General features: G+C 39.6%; 1 protein-coding gene across 1 annotated transcript in view; it reads left to right on the top strand.

The window, feature by feature from the left end:
- The first annotated feature begins 5,163 nt into the window (after nt 1–5,163).
- ELAVL4 (ELAV like neuron-specific RNA binding protein 4) overlaps nt 5,164–6,000 on the top strand; it is an 88,905-nt gene continuing 88,068 nt past the window's right edge. The window contains exon 1 of the mRNA XM_005872506.2: nt 5,164–5,450. The gene's annotated coding sequence lies outside the window, so the exon portion shown is untranslated. The remainder of the gene's footprint in view (nt 5,451–6,000) is intronic.

Genomic DNA, 6,000 nt, shown 5'->3' with positions numbered 1-6,000 from the left:
CGGAACAGGAGGCAAAGGTCCGCAGCTGCGCTCGGAGGGACTGGTGTGAAGAGAGAGAGACTCAGTCTGACTTGGAGTTTTGTGCTATGCACGTGAATGCTCTGGAACTGCCCTAATCGACTGAAAATGAGCCGGCTACGGTCATATGGAACAGGTCTGTTTAGCCACATCACTGGGTAGCATGGCAGATGGTAGACCGTCAATGGGTGGTATTGATTGGCTGGATTTGCCTCAGGGTAACAAGACTATGGGTCCTTAAAAACCCGCTTCATCTTATTTTCCTTTGTGCAGCTACGTACAGTTGTGGTTTTCTTTTCTCACTCACACAGCCCCCGGTATCTTTTCCTCTTTTTAAGCCTCCCCTGGTAATCAAAATAGAGAGGTTACCTTGAGATGAATACTCTTTAAATTATCACCAAGGCACAAAACTCGAGAATTTTTTATTTACTAGGCTGATTACATTTTAATGTTTGAAGAAAGTAACATTTTTTAATTAGTGCTTAAGACATATGGTGAGTGTACAAATTAGCTTATTTCATACAACCAGAATTTGATGAGAGCAACTCCTTCTCACTCCCCAATTAAAAATTGTCACTTGAAACTTAATATATGCGAGGAGGTTAAATGGTATTAGGTGATGCAGCCTTGACTTAAAGATGAAGGAGACAGTCCCTGTTGGGTGAGGCTAAATGTTGCTTGGATGGGCTGGAAAAATACTAGTATCAACATCCGTGTTTGCAAGAGGATGTGGAAGTTCCAAGGCTTTGATTTTGTTCAGCCAAGAAAACAAAATCCCAGGTATCTGTGTGCGTTCGTTTCTCTTTTGGATATGCTGGAACGTACAATGATGCTTGCATGCTCTGTAAGTAATAAAATCCTCCTTAAAATCAGGCCCTATAACAATATAAGTGATGAGATTTATTTTTGTTCAGGTGTTTCTTTATCTTTTCAGCCCCATCACCTGGGGCTTTCAACCTGGGACATTCTATTTGTTCCTGGCAGAGGAGCAGATTAATTGGAATAGAAATGTACAAAGGAGACACCAAGTTAGCTATACATCCAAAATAGTTCACCACAGAAATGTTCCACTTCGAGGCTGATCTGAGAGGAAAAGAACAGCAGTGGGGAGAGATATGTGATCAGTTTGCTCTTGTGGTTGTTTATAACTATTTGTGTAACTGTGTTTTTTGAAGAGATGCTTAGGATTTTTGTTGTGTGTTTTTTTTTGTTTTGTTTTCAGTGTCTTTGCTTTGAAGCTTTTGGTTATTTCCCATCATGAAAGACCATATCAAATAAACCTAATAGTTTATTCAGAAGAAAAGTTGCACCCTTAAACTCTTGTCTCCATCTTATATGTGCTTTGTCAATATGCATATTTTTGAATTGGGTTTTTATCACATGAGTCAATATTTTTCTCTTTTTGCTAAAGGAAAGTATTTCCATGGAGTGTTTGATTTTCCCCCTTGCTCTGCGTTGATTGGATTTTCCTTGTTCATCCTTTGCTGAATGAAACAAAGCTTGTGTGTGCCTCATTCTTCACAGTTCTTTTTAGAATTGGTGGGGTATTTTGTTTTGTTTTCTTACTATAAGTCTGGGGAAGGGATTTTATTAATTTATTTTGGCAAGATACAGAGAGAGAGACAAGACAAGGTGCCTATTAGAATGCTGGCATTTCTCATGTCACATCCTATACCCAAAAGCTATTCCAAAGGGAAAAAAAAAAATCACGATCTTTCAGGATGGTTCATTTGAATCCGTGCACTCTACCCACCTGGTGGTTATATAGTGAACTGTTACTTTAAAGAGTAGTTTAAACACCAGCCATGTTTGGGGCAGGCTGCTCTTGCAAAGAGAGCAGTACATATAACAGGAGTCTACTGTGTGTGAGATAAGGGGAAAATTCAGCTCACTGACTAGAGGTTTTAATGTGCGAACTCTAGGGAAATAATATATTGACTGTTCCGTGGTGCGCAAGAAAATTGAAGAACCCTTTGCAGACGGAGTGCTTTGCAAAGGATTCTATCTGTTTCTCTTAAAACAAAATCTGTGGCAAGATGTTTGAAATCAGCAGGACGCTTAATGCTGCTTTGTTAAATAATGAGGTAATATTTTGTCACTTTTTTCTGGGCAGCATCTGTTTGGGGTTTTTGTTTTGTTTTGTTTTTCCCCTTGCTTCATCCCCCCCTCCACCAACCCCCCCCCCCATGTTTCTAAAGGATTCTTTTTCTTTCTTTCTTTCTTTCTCTCTCTCTCTCTTTTTTATTTTTCTCATGGAAGTCAAGGAAATACAATTCACGCTTCCATTTCTGTTCCTTCCTTTTGGTGCTTTTGGAGAATTTGGTTGTCTTTTTTATTTGCAGTTTCAGCCGGCTGCTGTTTCCTAGCCCATTGTGCCATGTAAGGCTTCTCCACTGCGCGGAGTAGGTAGTTATTAACGCTGAATTGGCTTCTGGTACAGTCCATCTGGACTCAGTGTGGGAAAGCTGGCTGCCGGCGACTGATGCTGAGATATCTGCAACCTTTGGGATGTGTGCATGGTGGTGAGGGGCTGACTGATATGAGATTACCTCTTTTAAGGGAAATTGTTATTAATGAGTCAAGAAACTGCTCATTTATGGTAAGAGGGATGCAGCCCCACAGCTCTGGGATATCATTTTTAGGTTGCCTTAGCTGCTTGAGTGAGACAAGTTTCTTTCTGTGGTGGTGGAGGATTGTGGCGGAAAAAAAAAAATCATGCATGACTGGGAGACTCGCCTGCCTGATTCTTGAGATAATAAATTGAGAATCTGTTGCTTTGCAAATGTCACACCACTGATGTAGCGGTCAGCCCCTCACTCTGAAAGATGAATGGTACTATTGGAAATGCAATAATAAGGTTGACTTTTCCCAACAATAGGATTCTGCCTTTGTCTTTAGAGAAAAGGCCTCTGAGGACATTTGTGCATTTGTTTGAGGATTCTGTTAAAAGACTCCAGAGTGGAGGTTTTGAGAGAAGTGACCAATATACAAAGTGCATGGATATTTTAGCCTAGCAAAACCAACTAATTATTTATACTTGTAATGTAGAGTTCCTATTCCAGAAAAGTGGCCAGTCTCTTTTGGTACACCTCATGTTAATTTATGGGTCACTGAGTGTGCCCAGATTAGTATGGATAGGAGAAAAGGGTTTTAAGAAATTGCGACTTTTATAACCTGCAGAGAAATACAAAGTAAATATTTTGTTCCAAGTGAGCTGTTTTTATTTGTGTTTGTCAGCATGATGTTCGTATTTACTTTTCACAATATTTTGATGTCGGTGAAATCCCACTCAGAGTTTCTGTTGTTGATTTGGGCACCTGTACCTGCCCTGTGTATGTATGGTAAGCTCTTTAGAAGACTTAACCTATGAATCATCCTGAGTACACAGTTCATTAGATACGGTAGTGCTATTGTGACTTATTGGACTCTATACATTTGCTAAGGAAATTATTTTAAGTTTACTAAATTTAGTATTGTTCCACTTAAAGGGATTATATTTTAATATTTCCACTTTTCTCTTTCATGTAGTTTTATTTCGAATAGCTGAATTTATTCATATTCAAATCTAATACTTTATATAGTGTACCCTACACATATTGTTTTATGGTGTATCTGTATTTTTAAAAGTGTGTGTGTATATATGTGAGTGTGTGTATGTGTTCATGACACAGTAGCTTGTAGAGAATAGTTTCCATTTTTTAAAAATGTAAAAGTTATTTCTTTTTTAACAAATTTTTACAGACCCATTTATTCTTGGACTTTGAAGTCCAGAGTATAGCATGATTTTTGACCTGTATTTTCACTCTGCCCAGTCTCAACACACTGTCAACTCCAGCCAAAGATTATGTTGAATTTTGTCTTTAGTAATATTTGTTACCTCTGTGTATTTATTGAGGAACAAAATGATTGAGTTATGAATTAGATAAATAGGGATAAGTTAGTCTTTTGGATAGAAGTAGAGCACAAACTCCTCAGGTAAGCCACTTAAAAAAACCAAACCAGAACAAAATACTATACTGCCGGAGGCTTGGTAGAGTAGAGGTTATGAATTGTATAAGATAGACAAACTGTATACATCCCCACACACTTGCTAAATGTCTCTTTGCAAGTCTTTTAAGAGGCCACAGAAAAAGAAAAAAAAGACATCGTTTGAAGGAGAGAAGCAACATCACGTGTTCAGTTAAGCAAGATGAGCACTTGCACCAGTTATGAAATGAGATGGTTGTCAAATGCATGTTTCAACTTTCTCTATAGCGGTCAGGAAAGCAAAGAGAGGGTGCATTTGGATGGGTTTTTAAAAATTCAGATCATGCCTCTATCCAAGTTGAAAAATAAATTCATTTAAATAAATCATTCATCATTCTCTGTTTTGAAAAGCTCAGACAGAAGGCAGAAAGGTAGAGGCTGGCAGCTGCCCTCCCCCCCCCCCCCCCCCCCCCTTTTTTCTTTTTTTCTCTTTTTCATTTATTAGGAAAGAGTTTTCTGAAACAAACTTTTGTGAGCCTAGTTCACGGAGCAAGCACACTCTCCAACTTGCATTCCTTTGAAACACTGGCCATGTTAGTTGCACAAGGAGCATTGCTTACTGAAAATCAGCAGTGCCGGGAAATAAAGTTAAAATGTGGATGTATTAGCCCATTGAAGTGCTTTTGTTGTATCCTTAAGCCTAGAGGCAGATCATTAAATATGCATTTCGCTAGAAAGCAACTGTCGAGAAAGATAAGGTGGTAGAAAATATTCCATCCTAGAAAAGCCCTCTGTCCGAGGGGTGGGGTGGTGCAGCCCTCAGGACAGGGAGAGGGAGGACACTCCCACTGTGAAGGTTTACCAGCCGCCACTGACCTGCAGTTGTTACAGTACTTTTGAGCTGGGAGGAGGGAAAAGGTAAAAATACAAGTATGGCTGTTGTTGCTTCAGCCCAGCCTTAATTACCAGACACAAGAAGCAGTTCAGAAATCCGGTCTCTGTTGTTGTAGAGGTCACCAAATCATTAACATCGTCAATCTGGCAGTAGCTAATTTAAATAGCACCTGATGTTGCAACGCCTCCCTGCATTTCCCCAGCCAATCAGATCCTGCCTTCGGCTGACAGATGGTCCCATAAATGGATGTAAAAAGGGGAAGCTTCGAGCCAATTTCAGCAAGGCTCTGTTCAGTTGTTCTTATCTACATCCTAGAATCAGGGGTTTCAGCTCACTGCTCCTTTTCTTTCTTTCTTTTCTTTCTTTTTTTTTTGTTTTTTGTTTTTGTTTCTCTCCCCCACCCCCCTAAAATAATTGATTTACTTTACAATCATCCACATTGTGTTTTGTGGATCTTTAAAAATATAAAACAATAGTAGTCATCTAAAAAAATATTCTGAAACCTTTGCAAATTTTAAGAGAAGAGTCGAAGCCCTGCGAGACCCAATATTTGCCAATAAGAATGGTTATGGTAGGTATGACTAGATTTATAATCTGTGGTTTGTGCTGCTGGAGGGAAGAAAAGCATCTACACCTTGACCAAGAGTTTAGTTCTCTGCTGCTGTTTGATTCCTACATTTACTGTCTCTTTGTGTAGAGAGTGCGGGTAGGTCCTTTTATTGAGAAGCAGTGGGGAAATAGATTGTCATTTTTAACAGGTCATTGTCAGTTTTCCCTTCAACATAAAGGCATGGGTGGGGTGAAGGTGGGCTGAAATAACTGCTGGTTTGTTGAAAGAGGTTATATTACCTGAGACCAGAATGGCAAAAGAAGGGATTTCTCTTTGTAAAGGGAGAGGGGGTTTGTCTACGAGCCTGGGTTTTGTGGGGCAGGAGGTGGATGCAGCCGGGTTAGGAGTCTTTCCATTTCCGTGCTGGGAATTTAAACCTTGAGAGGCAGCAGCTCCTGGATACTGAACGTTGAGATGGGCAGTTGTATTTCAGGGGGCTGCGCAGTCAAAACAGCAAAGAGAGTGATTTATTTGGGCTTCAGTAAATGCTGCATCTTGTATTTCAAAGAGT

Source organism: Myotis brandtii, unplaced genomic scaffold (genome assembly GCF_000412655.1).
Source record: "Myotis brandtii unplaced genomic scaffold, ASM41265v1 scaffold382, whole genome shotgun sequence".
In the NCBI taxonomy this organism is placed as follows: Eukaryota; Metazoa; Chordata; class Mammalia; order Chiroptera; family Vespertilionidae; genus Myotis; species Myotis brandtii.
The sequence above is the reverse complement of the archived record's forward strand: the minus strand, read 5'-3'. Positions and strand labels throughout refer to the sequence as shown.